Source organism: Canis lupus, chromosome X, assembly GCF_003254725.2.
Source record: "Canis lupus dingo isolate Sandy chromosome X, ASM325472v2, whole genome shotgun sequence".
NCBI lineage: Eukaryota > Metazoa > Chordata > Mammalia > Carnivora > Canidae > Canis > Canis lupus.
The window spans coordinates 87,436,972-87,452,779 of NC_064281.1; the positions used below are offsets into that span (position 1 = coordinate 87,436,972).

At 35.0% G+C, this 15,808-nt stretch overlaps 1 pseudogene; it reads right to left on the reverse strand.

Annotated features, from left to right (window-relative positions):
• Positions 1–14,187: 14,187 nt before the first annotated feature.
• LOC112649466 (myosin regulatory light polypeptide 9-like) lies at positions 14,188–15,116 on the reverse strand (annotated as a pseudogene).
• Between the last annotated feature and the right edge of the window lie 692 nt (positions 15,117–15,808).

Consider the following 15,808-nt stretch of genomic DNA (forward strand, 5'->3'; position numbering starts at 1 on the left):
AGTGCTCCAACTACTCCACATCCCCCCAACACTTGTAATTGTAAGTGCTTGGATTATATCCATCATAATGGATGTGAAGTCGTATCTCATTTTGCCTTTGATTTACATTTTTCTGAATATTAATGATGTTGAGCAACTTTTTATGTGCTTTTTGGCTATGTATATCTTTAGAGAGAAGTCTACTCAGATTCCTTCCCATTTTTTATTTTTTATTTTTTGTATATTTTTCCTTCCCATTTTAAAATGAGGATACTTGTCTTTTTATTATTAAGTCCTGAGAGTTCTTTATATATTCTAGATGCAAGTCCCTTATCAGATCTGTGATTTGCAAATTTTTTTTCCCATTCTGGGCATTGTCTTATCACTTTCTTAATAGTATCCATTGAAGTACAGAAGATTTTAATTTTGATGAAATAAAATGTATATCTTTTTTCTCTGATTGCTATAACTGCGTTTGTATTTATTTTTATTTTTTAATTCCAGTATATTTAACATATACTGTTATATTAATTTCAGGTGTACAATATAATGATTTAACAATTCTATACATCACTCAGGGCTCATCATGATAAGTGTACACTTAATTCCCTTCATCTGTTTCACCCATCCCCCCACCCACTCCCCCTGGTAACCATCAGTTTGTTCTCTATAGTTGAGTTTGGGTTTTTTGTTTGTCCCTTTGTATCTTTGTTCATTTGTTTTGTTTCTTAAATTTCACATATGAGTGTGAGGCTCCTGGGTGGTCAGTCAGTAAAGCATCTAACTCTTGATTTTTGGCTCAGGTCATGATCTCAGGGTTATGGGATCAAGCCCCGTATCAGGTTCTGTGCTCAGTGGGGAATCTGCTTGAGATTCTCTCTCTTCCTTTCCCTATGCCCCTCCCTCCATGCTTGTTCTCTCTCTCTCTCTCTCTTTTAAATAAATAAATCTTTTCTTTTAATTCACATATGAAAAAAAAATTCACATATGAGTGAAATCATATGGGACTTGTCCTCCTCTGACTGACTTATTTCACTTAGCATTATACCCTCTAGAGACATCCACGTTGTTGCAAATGGCAAGATTTCATGGCTGAGTTATACTCCATTGTATATATACACCACTTCCTCTTTATCCATTCATCAATTGACAGTTGTTTGGGCTCTTTACATAATTTGGCTATTGTTGATAATGCCACTATAAACATTGGGGAGCATGTGCCCCTATGAATCAGTATTTTTGTATTCTTTGGGTAAATACCTAGTAGTGCAATTTCTAGATCATACAGTAGTTCTATTTTTAACTTTTTAAGGAACCTCCATAATGTTTTCCACAGTGGCTGAACCGGTTTTCATTCCCAGCAATAGTGCACGAGAGTTCCTTTTTATCCACATCCTCCTCAACGCTTGTTCCATGTGTTGTTGATTTTAGCCATTCTGGCAGGTGTGAGGTTATCTTATTTTGGTTTTGATTTGCATTTATCTGATGATGAGTGATATTAAGCATCTTTTCATGTGTTTATCTGGATGTCTCTTTTGGACAAATCTTTGTTCACATATTCTTCTCATTTTAAACTGGATCACTTGTTTTTTGGATGTTGAGTTGTATATATTCTTTATATATTTTGGATACTCTTTATTGGATATATAATTTACAAATATCTTCTCCCATTCTGTATGCTACCTTTTAGTTTGTTGACTGTTTCCTTTGCTATTTGGAAAGCTTTTATTTTGATAGAGTTCCGATGGTATTTTTTTTTAAGATTTTATTTATTCATTCAGGAGAGACACAGAGAGAGAGGCAGAGACATAGGCAGAGGGAGAAGCAGACTCCCTGCGGGGAGCCCGATGTGGGACTCAATCCCAGAATCCTGGGATTACACCCTGAGCTGAAGGCAGATGCTCAACCACTGAGCCACCCAGGTGTCCCAAGTCCCCATATGTTATTTTTGGTCTTGTTTCCCTTGTCTCAGAAGACATATCTAGAAAAATATTGCTGTGTCTGATGTCAGAGAAATTACTGCCTGTGCTCTCTTCTAGGAGTTTTATGATTTCAGGTTTCACATGTAGGTCCTTAATCCATTTTGAGTTTATTTTTATGTATGGTGTAAGAAAATGGTCTAGTTTCATCCTTTTGCATGTTGCTGTCCTGTTTTCCCAATACCATTTGTAGAAGAGACTGTCTTTTTCCCACTGCACATCCTTTCCTCCTTTGTTGAAGATTAATTGACCATATGATTATGGATTTATTTCTGGGTTCTATTTTGTTCTATTGATCTATATGCCTATTTATGTGCCAGTACCATGATGTTTTGATTACTACAGCTTTGTAGTATATCTTGAAATCTGGGATTTTGATACTTCCAGTTTCATTTTTCTTTTTCAAGATTGCTTTGGTTATTTGGTGTTTTTTGTGGTTTCACACAAATTTTAGGACTATTTGTTCGAGTCCTGTAAAAAAAATGCTGTTGACATTTCTGCTGTCTTTTTAAAAAATGTCTGGTTAAAGAGTGAAATTATTTTTCTCCCATGGCTATAGTCACAATTTTAATATTTGTTTCTCCAATACCAAAATGATGGAATCTATTCATTTTTATTTCCTCTTTTTGAAGACCAACATTTTTTTAAAGCTTAGAATAAAATTTCAAGTCATTGGTAAGTTTGTTTTCTTACAGGTATGGAAAGGTTTAAGTCACATTTTTTTTACTGTATTGAAGTTTGCTTTATAATTAAAAAATGTAAACCCAACATATATTTTAATTATTGTACCATTTACTAATTTAGGGTTTTTTGGCAATCCATGTTTTATTAGACATTCTTTGTTGTTTTGTCTACCTTTAATCTGTTTAATAAATCCTAATGCTTTACAGAAACAAATGACCATATGAGATGTAAATCTAAGTGTGCAGGATTGTGGCAGCCATGAATATGCACCAGATAGATATCCCACTGTGAGGAGCATAGCTGAGTGATAACCCCAGCTGCTGCTTGTCCAGATTTACCACCATATTAATGCCAAGACCACACTTTCTCGGGACTGTTCATGGCCACTGACTGAATATGGCAATGATTCTACTTCAGGCGTATTCCTGTGGGACATAGGATTCCATTAATGGATAGTTTGGTTTGCAGACTCCCCATAAACCTGGCCAAAATTGTTACAACTCCACTGCTCTCTGAGACTTTATTTACCAAATCCTACCTCATTCCACTCTCCTTTAATAAGTGTCATAGCCTGAAGCCTCTCTGCCTTCTTGTTTCATAGTCTGTAACCTTGCTATGCCTACTCCTGCTTCCTCCCTATTTATCCTTCACAGAATCCAATAATTTTATTTTATATTTAATTGCATCTGGGAGTATGCTCCTCAGAGGACTTAAACTAACACAATAATGTTACAAAGCTTCCTCCAAATCAAAAATGAATATAAATCTTAGCTGTGACATTGATATCCTTAATGGAATGGAGAGTCAGAGTCATTATTTGAAACACCAGTCAAGATTTACATAAAATTAGTCCCCAGGAGAGAGATCTGTAAGGCATGTTTTCACACATAGCCAGCAGGGGCCAATGCCCTTAAGGGAAAGAGAATACAAGAGGAAAGAAATTGGTGAGTTTAGAGGAAATACAAATATATTCTAAGACATAATAATGGAAAGTTGAAGCTATAGCCACTGAAGAGAGGGCAGTTATCACTAGACGCTTTGAATATAAGAAAGTGTAAAGGGCCTAATACTATGGCACTTGAGGGAAATTGAATGTCTTGTTACTTTGCAAAAATAATTTCCTACCCCTCAGGGATCCATACAAACAGTATTTAGATGGGTGGCTTCTCACTGTGAAAAGGAGATTAAAGTACTTCACCTGATCTAAAGTGGAAGAAGGATGCTAATAGTTGATTTTCTATTTCAGAAAACATTAACACAGGATTCTGGTTAAGGGGACAGACTCTGAAGTCATATGTGAACTCAAGACATGACTCAGCCACTCAAAAGATGTAGCTGAGACCTAGCTTTATCATTATACAATGAGTGTAATACTGCCTACTTTATAAAGATATTGGGAAAAGAATATGAGATCATACATGCAATGTGAAGGATGCATGCCAAGTTCTCAAACAATATTTAAAAGAAAGGAAAAGGTGACATCAATGAAAATGGCTATACAAAAACAAGTAATGAAGGATGAGATAAACTAGTAAAATTCCTAGCTGAGTTTCCAAGGCATACCTCAATATGCACACAGAGCCCTTCAGAAACAACTAAGAAGATCATTGATTCCAGGCATTTAAGTAAATTCCTGCTGATCATTAGCTATTAAACTAACTGGAAAGAGATTTCAGAATCCACATATGAAAAATATACAGAATTTATAAACAGTGTAGAAAAGTTGCTAGACCAACAGTACCAACAACAAACCCTGGGAAGGAACGAGAATCTGATTTCCAGGGTTGCCACAGTATATAAAACATACACTGTATGTTTTATAAATATATATACACAGCACATATACTATAAACATGCAGTGTATATAAAATATATGATTATATATAAAATTATCTATAAAATATTAGCATACGATAAATAGAAAACAAATAGCAAAACAGCAGAAGTAAATATAACCTTATGAATAATAACATTAAATTTAAATGGAATTAAAATCCAATTAGAAGAAAGACATGTTCAGTTTGGATAAAAATAAATTACCTAACTATATGTAGTCTACAAATGACTCACTTTAGATTCAAACATGAAAATAAGTTGAAAGTAAAGAAACGGCAACATATATGATATTAAACCAGTAACCAAAAGACTTTAAGACAAAAATTGTTATTAGAGGAAACCAAGCATATTTTGTAATGATAAAAAAGTCAATTCATCAAGAAGATACAACAATTGTAACATTTAGGGACGCCTGGGTGGCTCAGTGATTAAGCGTCTGCCTTTGTCTCAGGGGATGATCCCTGAGTCCTGGGATCGAGTCCTGCATCAGGCTCCCTGCATGGAGCCTGCTTCTTCCTCTGCCTATGTCTCTGCCTTTCTCTCTCTGTGTCTCTCATGAATAAATAAATTAATTAAATTAAAAAAAACAATTGTAACATTTACTAATAGAGCCCCAAGATACATGAAGCAAAAACAGAATTGAAGAGAGACTAGACAATTCAAAAGTTATAGCTGGAGTCTTCAATTCCCACTTTACGTAAGGGATTGAACAACTATAGATCATAAAAGCCACACTTTCATTAATGAATAGAACAACTAGACAGAAGATCAGCTAAGAAGGAAATAGAAGATTTTAACAACCCTATGAACCAAGTAGCTCTAATGGACATCTATGGAACACTCTACCCAAACAACAAAATGCATATTCTTCTCAGGTGCACATGGAACATTCTTCAGGACAGACCATATACTAAGTCATAAAACAAGTCTCAATATAAATAAAAGGACTGAAATTATAGAAAACTTGTTGTCTGACCAGTGGATTAAAGTTAGAAATTATTTTCATAAGTAAATTTGAGAAATTCACAAATATGTGAAAATTAAAGCATAGTTAAATTAGCAATGAGTCAAAGAAGAAATAAAAAGAGAATAGAAGTATTTGGCGATGAATAAATATAAAAATGTAACATCCTAAAATTTATATGCAATTCAGTTAAAATTATGCTGAGAAGGAAATTTATATCTGTAAATGTCTGCATTAAATAAGAAACACCTCAAATCAATAACCTAAGCTCACACCTTGAGAAACTAGAAAACAATCCAAAACAAGCAAAAAGAAGTAGAGAAGTAAAGAAATAATTTTTGCATAAATAAATGGAATAAAGTGTATTAAACAATGGAGGAAAATCAATAAAACTAAAAGTTAGCTTTTTGAAAAATCAAGAAAATAGGCCACCCTTAGCTAGACCAACCAAGAAAAAACTAGAGAAGACTCAAATTACTAAAATTGGGAATGAAGCATAGCACAATATTATCAACCTTAAAAAAACATAAAAAGGATGATTACAAAATATTATGAATGACTATGTCAAAAAATTAGATAACCTACATGAAATGCATATATTCAAGGAAGGATATAAAATTCTGAAGCTTAGGAAGAAATAGAAAATCTGAATATACTTATTACAAGTAAAATGACTTAATTAGTAATCAAAAGACTTCTTACAAATAAAAGTCCAGGACCAAGTGTCTTCACTGGTGAATTTATCTAAGGCTTAAAAAAGAATTAGCACCAATCCATCTCAAACTTGTCCAAAGTATAGAAGAAAAGAGAACACTTCCTAATTCATTCTGAGATCAGTGTTACCTGATAACAAGATGCCAAAATACATAACATGAAAGTAAAACTACAGACCATTATAAATTATGAATATGGACGAAAATCTTCACCAAAATTCGACCAAATCCAACATTATATAAAAAAGTGTTATATATACAACATGACCAAGATTACTTCAACATGCAAAATTTCATTACTAGAATACACTATGATACATATGATTATTTTGATAAATTCAGACAAAAGCATTTGACAAAATCCACTTCTATGAAAAAAAAAAAAAAAAGAAAGGAATAACCTTAACCTAATAAAGGGCATCTATGAATAATGCACATTTAACATCATACTTAATGGTGAAAGATAAAATACTTTCTCCTTAAGATTTATAAAGAAGATGAAGATGTTCACTCTCACATGTGCTATTCATTGTTGTACTGGGTGTTCTAGAAAAGGCAGTTAGGCAAGAGAATTAAGTAATAATATCCAGACTGGAAAGAAGTAAAATTATGTTTGCAGATGACAATATTTACTGTATAAAAAATTCCAAGAACCCACAAGAAAACTACTAGAGCTAATAAAGAAGTTCAGCAAGGTTGGAAGATATATGATCTATATTCAAAATTCAATTATATTTCTATATACCAATAATGTACAATGCAAGAATAAAATTTAGAAACAATTACTTTTACCGAAGCATCAAAATGAATAAAATACATTGAAAATAAATCTAACAGAAGAAATACAAAACTTGAATACTGAAATCTACAATACGCCATTGAAAGAAATTTTCAAAAACCTAAATAAATGGAAGGACACTTCATGCTCATGGATTGGAAGACTTAATATTGTTAAGAACTAATTACTGATATACAGAATCAATGCAATCATCAAAATCCCAGCAGGCTTTTAGGATAAATTGATGAGATTTTTCTGAAATTTATATGAAAATGTAAGAGGCTCCAGATAGCCAAAACTATCATGAACAAAAAATAACAAAGGGAAGACTCACACCATGCAATGTCAAAACTTACTACAAAGCTACACTAATCAAGACTATCTTGTACTGCCCTGAGAACAGACTTATAGTTCAATAGAGTAGAATGAGAGTCCAGAAATAAAACCACACATTTATGGCAATTGATTTTGACAAGGGTGCTAAAGCAATTCCATGGGGAAAATAATAGTTTTTTTTCAACAAATGTTGCTGGAACTACTGGATATCTTCATGCAATCAAATGAAGATGAACCTCAACCTCACACAATATATAAAAATTAACTCAAAGACCTATGTGTAAGAGCTAAAACTATACAATTATTAGAAGTAATCATAGGGGTAAACCTTCATGGCTTGGACTTAGCTATGGTTTCCTAGATAAGACACCAAAAGCACAACTAACAAAAGAAAAAGAAATAGGTAGGTCAGACTTCATCAAAACGAGAAACTTATGTGCTTCAGAAGACACAATCATGAGAACACAAAGAAGGGGAGATAATAGTTGCAAATCATATATCAGATAAGTATCTAGTATCCAGACTATATACAGAACTCTCAAACTCAATAACAAAAGTCAAACAACCCAATTTAAAAACAAATAATGGGAATAGTTATTTCTCCAAAAGGTATATACAGATGACCATCAAATAATATAAAAAGATGCTCAATATTATTAGGTATGAAAGAAATGTAAAGCAAACCCACGATGAAGAGACCACTGCACATCCACCAGAATGGCTATAATGAAAAAGTTGGATGATAACAACTACTGTCAAGGATGTAGAAAAATTGAATTCCTTGTACAATGCTGGTGGGAATGTAAAATGATGCACTTTGGAAAACAGTTTGCAGTTTCTCAGAAAGTTAGAGTTATCATATGACTGAGTAATTCCAGTTTTCTATGTATATGTATAAAATATGAAAACATATCCATGAAACCCTTATATATGAATGTTCATAGCACTATTACCTACATATTCAAAAAATGAAATAGCCCTTATGTCAATCAACTAATGAATGGATAAACAGAATGTGGTAAATCCAGAAATAGAATATTACTCAGCCACAAAAAGAAATGAAGGAATGATCCATACTATGACATTGATAAGCCTTTAAAATATTATACTAGGGATCCCTGGGTGGCTCAGCGATGTAGAACCTGCCTTTGGCCCAGGGTGTGATCCTGGAGTCCTGCGATTGAGTCCTGCATTGGACTCCCTGCATGGGGCCTGCTTCTCCCTCTGCCTGTGTCTCTGCCTCTCTCTTTCTCTGTGTCTCTCATGAATAAATAAATAAAATCTTTAAAATAAATAAATAAATAAATAAATAAATAAATAAATAAAGCATTATGCTAAAGGAACAAAGCCAGACATGAAAAGCTACATATTGTATGATTCCATTTATAAATTTCCATAATTGGCAAAGTAATAGAGACCAAAGACAGATTAGTAGTTACAGGGAGTATGTGTTGGCAGTGGGTGGGGAACAGAGGAATCCATAGGTACAGGGCTTCCTTTTGGGATGTTGAAAATAATCTGAACTAGATAGTGTTGATGGTTGCACAACTTTGTGAATATCTTAAAAGCCACTGAGTTGTAAACTTTAAATGTTAAAATGGTATATTTTATATTATGTGTATTTTATCACAATAAAAAAATATGAATTTAGTGAAGACTCTGAACAGAATGTCACTATATATATATAATATATATATATATATATAATATATATATATCAATTTTACTTCTGTATCTCTCAATAACCAAATCAAAAATTCAAGTTAAAAAGGTAAAATCCGCAGTAGAGTTAACAAAGTCAAAATCAAGAGATAAATCTACATGGAAATCTACAAACATTATTGAAAGATATTAATGAAATCCTAAATAAATAAAAGAAATGCACTATATCCTTATATTAGAATTTTCAATATTATAAACTGACATATCTCCAAAATTTAATCCATAGATCCAATGCAATCATCACCAAAATCTTAGTTTTCTTTGTGTTTATGGGAACTGACAGTTTGACTTTAAAATTTCTATGTACAGTATTGTATTTGTGCAGAGTCACCAAAATAGACTAGTAGAATAGAGCCCAGATTCAGATCCACATATATATAGACAAGTAAGTTATAACACAGCTGCCATAGTTTAGGAGTGGGGCAAGAATAATCTTTTAAACAAACGCTGCTAGGATAATTGATATCCAAATGAAAATAAAATGAAATTTGATCTCTACCTCACATTACACCAAAAACAAAACAAAAGAAACCCCTACAGTTAGATTTTATTTTTTTTTAAGATTTTATTTATTTTAGAGAGAGTATGTGAGCAAATAGAGGTGCAGAAGGAGGAGAAGCAGACTCTCCACTGAGCAGGTAGCCCAATGTGGGACTTGATTCCAGAACCCTGGGATCATGACCTGACCAGAAGGCAGACAATTAACCAACTGAGCCACCCAGGTGCCCCAACAGTCTGATTTTAGAATGAAATGTGATAGAAAAAAAAAGTAAAGATCTGCAAGATCACATAGAAGAATAACTTTATGACCTTGAGATAAGAACTCTTGAACAGAGTTCACTAACTATAAAATAAGTGATTGATAAATCTTGCCTCAATATAACTACTAACTTTTTAAATCAAAATATATCATCAATATAGTGAAAGTACAAGTCATAGAATGAGAGACGATATTTACAGCACAAACAAATGAATAAAAGGATTTATATCCAGAATATATAAAGAACTCCTATGAATCAAAAAGTAAAAGATAGGTATACCATAAGAAAACCAAAAAAAAAAAAAAAAAAAAAAACACGACCTGAACAAGTACTAGTTGAAAAGAAAAAGTTAGCCATCAAGCATATGAAAAATTTATCAACCTGACTACTCATTAAGGAAAGACAAAATAAAACCACATTGTGATAATACTACACACACCCCAAATGGTTGATATTAAAAATTCTGTCAAATACAAAATGTAGGCAAGTTTATAGAATAGCTGCATCTTTTATGCTCTGCTACTGAGAGTGTACAACCACTTTCAAGAAATGTTTGACAATGTATAAGCTGAGCCTTGTGATTTGTGATTACACTTTGGCCTAGTGATTTCGTTCTGAAAACTATATCCTAAAGCAGTGGTTGGTAAACTATTGCCCTTGGGTCAAATCTGCCCCAAGAGATAAGAATGGCTTTTACATTTTAAATGCTTGTGAAAACAAATCAATGACAAAAAGAATTATGTGACCAGCAAAGCCTAAAATATTTATTACCTAGCCCTCCACAGAAAATGTTTGCTAAGTCCTGCCCTACTGCGATGTGTATACATGTACCCCAAGAAGTATGTATAAGAATACTCACAGTTGCATTATTTACAAAAGCTTTGTCCAGGGTGCCTGGGTAGCTCAGCCAGTTAACCATCTGACTTTGGCTCAGGTCATGATCTCAGGGTCCTGGAATCGAGCACCCCCCTCCCTGCAGTCTCCCTGCTCCACGGGGGAGTCTGCTTTCCCCTCTCCCTCTGTCCCTCCCCCTCCTCATGCATGCCCTCTCTCTCTCCAAAAAATAATTTTTTAAAAAAAGCTTTGTCCTTCTTTTAGTTTCCCTTAAAGCAGATTCTGAGAAAAGATTTGAATTCAGGTAGTTTATTTCAGAGATGATCCCCAGAAACACAAATTGAAGCAGCAAGAACGAGACAAGATAAAAAGGAAAACTAACAGTTTGCTTTATTAAACTGAGTGGTAATCTTGGTAACTGGGGCTCACCTTGTGTTATGAAGAATTATGTAGAATTCACCTCAAAATTGTCCCTGCAGAAGACTGCTGTCCCTCATTGCTTGAGAACTGACCATATGAAAATTAGTTCCTATGTTCTTGTGAGCTGTCCTGCTAGCAAGCAAAGAAATCAACTGAGTCTTTTGGAAAAGACCTGAAGTAAAAGAGAAAAAAAAAAAAAAGCCAAAATGACCGTAGGCACTGATTCACTTGGGTTGCTTCCAGTGCATCATGCAGTGGTATTGCTGACCAGTGCTGCAACTGAAATCTGATATTGGCCACAGGAACATGGGGCAGGGCATAAACTAGAAAGGACCAAATATCCCCAGAGAATTGATATATAAATTATAGTATATTCATACAGCAGTAAAAATAAAGCAAGTATAACTAAAAACTGCAATATGAATTAATCTGAAAAACAGTGAAAAAAGCAAGACATAAATACATACAGTGTGATTACAGTTATGTAAATGTCAAAATCTGGCAAAACTAAACAGTTGTTGTTTAGGGATATATACTCATGTGATTTCTGTGATATAAAGAATTTCAAGGAAGTGATAGAGAATGTCAAGATGGTGGTTAGCTCTAAGAGACAGGGGAAGGTTTTTTTGGGGCAGCAAGGCCCTACAGAGGATTTCCAGGGTGCTGCAATGTTTTCTTTCTCTTTTTTAAATTTTTATTTATTTATGATAGTCACACAGAGAGAGAGAGAGAGAGCGAGGCAGAGACACAGGCAGAGGGAGAAGCAGGCTCCATGCACCGGGAGCCCGACGTGGGACTCGATCCCGGGTCTCCAGGATCGTGCCCTGGGCCAAAGGCAGACGCCAAACCGCTGAGCCACCCAGGGATCCCTGTTTTCTTTCTTTTTTAAGATTTTATTTATTCATGAAAGACACAGAGAGAGAGGCAGAGACATAGGCAGAGGGAGAAGCAGGCTCCCTCCAGAGAGCCCGATGTGGGACTCCATCATAGGACCCCGGAATCACCACCTGAGCTAAAGGCAGATGCTCAACCACTGAGCCACCCAGGTGCCCTGCTTTCTTTCTTGATTCAGGTGGGTTACACGGCTGTTCCCTCTGCAATTACTTATTAAGCTACATGTTTTCATCCTTACCATTGACCTGAATATACCATTGTCTAAATTGCCAATATCTCCACATTGCTAAATCCAGTTATCCGTGTGCATCTTAACTTCCCTATCCTCAACTCTTGGTACACTTGATCTTTCCCTTCTTTAAACATTATTTGACTTGGCCTCCAGAACTTCATACATTCTTATGGTCTTGTCTTTCCTTCTGTTGCCTTCTGGTTCACATAGTAGTGTCCCAGGACTCACTCCTTGCTTAGATTTCTTTATCTCCTTCCTATCTCTTCTTTTATCTTTAGAGATTGAGTTAGTCTAATGATTTTCATTGCTATTTATTTTCTGATGATTAATTTTTTATATTTATTCTTTTCTTTAACTTTTTATTTTTATTCCAGTTGGTCAACATACAGTGTTACATTAGTTTCAGGTGTACAATATAGTGATTCAATACTTCCACATGCCTGGTGCTCATCACAACAAGTGCCCTCCTTCATTCCCATCACTTATTTCACCCATCCCCCACCCCTATCCTTATGATTCTTAAATATTTATCTCTAGCTTACCCAGATATCTCTTCTAAAATACAGACTTACGTGTCAAATTACCAACTTGACATTTTTATCAAGATGTCCAATCAACATGTCTAAATTGAATCCTTTATCTTCCCATCAAGATGCTTACTTCTCTCACTACCTTCTCCCATATCAGTAAATAGCACTACATACTTTTAGTTATCAGGCCCGAAACCCTACAGTCATCCTAGATGCCATTCTTTCTCTTTCAGCAACATCCAAACCATAAGCAAATTTTGTGGAGGTACTTCCAAATATACAGAAAATTCAATCACTCTGTTACTTTCTAGTGCTACCACTCTGATCCAGGCTACCTTCATTCTCTCATTTAAATCATAGCAATATTTTTTAAATTGAACTTTGTACCTCAATCCTTGTCCCTACTATTCTGTTCTAAGCACAGTATTTATTATAATCTTTTCAAAATTATAATTGTAATCATATCACTCATCTGTTCAGTTCTCTGGTGGTTTCTGTTCCACTCAAAGTAAAATCCAAGGCTCTTGCAGTGATTCACAAGGTCCCACACAGCAGGCCGCTATCTTAACTCTGACATTTGTTAGTTTTCCACTATTCACTCAGCTCCAGCCACACTGACTTCTTTGCTGTTACTTGAACATGCCAGTCATGCCTCTGGCTCAAGTCCATTGTGTTAGATTGCCCTTCTCAGATAACCACATGGTTTACTCCTTCATATTTTGGCTCAAATGTCACCTTTCCAGTGAGGCATTTCCCAACCATTCTATTTAAAACTATAGCCTCTTCCCCACATACACATACCCTATTTCCATTTCCTTCCTCATTGTTCTCTATAATAATAACTACTATTTGATATAATATATATCAAACATTATTTTTATATTTTAATATTTATTATATTATATATCAGATATCATATACATATGAGTAATATATATCAAATATTATATATCAGGTAATATATATCAGATAATACATATTATATATATTATATATGTATCATATATACACATATGTGTATATGTGTACATATATAAAATACATTATATATATGTTGAATGTAAGCTCCATGATAGCAATTTTTTTGGTCTAATTTGTTCCCTGTGATGCTTCCTGCCATCTTGTAGTCTCTCAACATCTATTTATTGAACTGAAAGAGGAAAAGAAGCCTGATAAAGCTTCTTAAATTTTCCAAGTCTCCACTGACATTTTCTGAAATTTCCAGTTTCCTAATCTAGGAAGTACTTGTGTTTTTTTTGTTTTTGTTTTTGTTTTTTTAAAGATCTTATTTATTTATTCATGAGAGACACAAAGAGAGAGGGGACACAAGAGAGACACAGGCAGAGGGAGAAGGAGGCTCCATGCAAGGAGCCTGATGCAGGACTCAAACCTGGGCATCCAGGATCACACCCTGAGCCAAAGGCAGGCACCCAACTGCTGAACCACCCAGGCGTCCCTCATCTACCTTTCTTTGGAAGATGCAACTAACAAAAGCTCATTTTAGTAAATAAGAAGTTTAAACAAGTAAGTTTTTATCATAAAGTTTAATTATGGTTCAGAAAAAGTTGAGTGAATAACTTTCTCTGAAAAACTATACTGACTCTGTGTAGACTGCGGTTATTTTGGGGAGGGGGGCTGGTAAGTTAAATTGCCCTATTTTCTATTCTGAAAAATCATAAAAAATCCCATTTCCAGTCTGATTATAGAGATGCATGTGCCCCAAATGGCTGAGAATAAATACAACAAGAAAGGCAAAAGCTGCAAAGCTAAGGGCATGCAACAGACTCTAAGAGAAAGTCTCAGAAATACCCAAAGTGGCAACAAGGAACGTTTGGCTGGAATTTGAAGGTCTTTTCAGTCATCTTTGTCTTTTGCTCTGTGTTTAGGGATGCGTGTGAACTCAATGTAATTGAAATTCCCCTCTTGTCGATAAGTGCTTCCCTGTACAGCTCATCCACCTCCTCATCTGTAAACTGGTCTCCCATGGTTGTCAGCAGCTCTCTCAGGTAATCTTCCTGGATGGTGCCAGTTGCTTCTTCATCAAAGCAAGCAAAAGCATTTCTGATGACATCTTCCGGATCTGTGCCGTTTAACTTTTCACCAAACATCGTGAGAAACATGGTAAAATTTATGGGCCCAGGAGCCTCATTCATCATGGCATCCAGATACTCATCGGTTGGATTTTTCCCTAGGGAGGCAAGCATATCATGCAAATCTTCCTTGTCAATGAAACCATCTCTGTTCTGATCAATCATGTTGAAGGCCTCTTTGAACCCTTGAATCTGTGACTGGTCAAACATGGCAAATACATTGGATGTTGTGCGCTGGGGGCGTTTCTTGGTGGTCTTGGTCTTTGCCCTTTTGCTTGACATGGTGGCGGTTAAATCCCTGCACAGCCGCGAGAATCGGAGCACTTTGGTGACCCCCTCGCTGCACTGGCTGCGGCCACAAAGTCCCCTCTCTAGGAAGTACTTGTTATTTTTAATCAACTCACATCCATTTCCATGTAGTGAAAACCAATAAGGAGCTCATTTTAAAAAAGAAAAGAATGGGCAGCCTTTTTTTCTAAGATAGCCCAGAGAAGAAAAGTTACAAGACAGCAAATGGCTTTATTATAGAGGAAGTTAGAGGTGCCTGAACAAGAAGGAGTGGTGTTAAAATATCAAGCAAGCCACTCTTCCTCTTTCTTTGAAGATAAATACATATACACTATATGTACATAGATGGAGTTGTGTAAGGACAGATAGGCCCAAGGAATTCATGTAGATACATGAGAATATTGACATTTGTAGAATTCACCCAGTCACACAGCTAAGTATTAGAGCTGGGATAGGAGAAAATTCAAATCTCCCAACTATCATTCCAATGCTCCTTCATCTTTACCGTACTACCACTGTGAGGGACACTTTCCATTTCTTTGGGTCAAAGAGGATAATTATCAGCAGTATTTGTGTGGTGTGGGGAGGGGATATTTGCATAGGTACCTAATATCATGAAGAAGAAGAAGATCTTAACTTTTCTTCCTACCACAGTAGGTGGAAACACTGTGTGAATGCCAGCCCTTCAAGTCTACAAATGCATGATTTTATCATATCTCTCTCTCTCTTTCTCTCTCTCACACACACATACATGCACATGCATACACA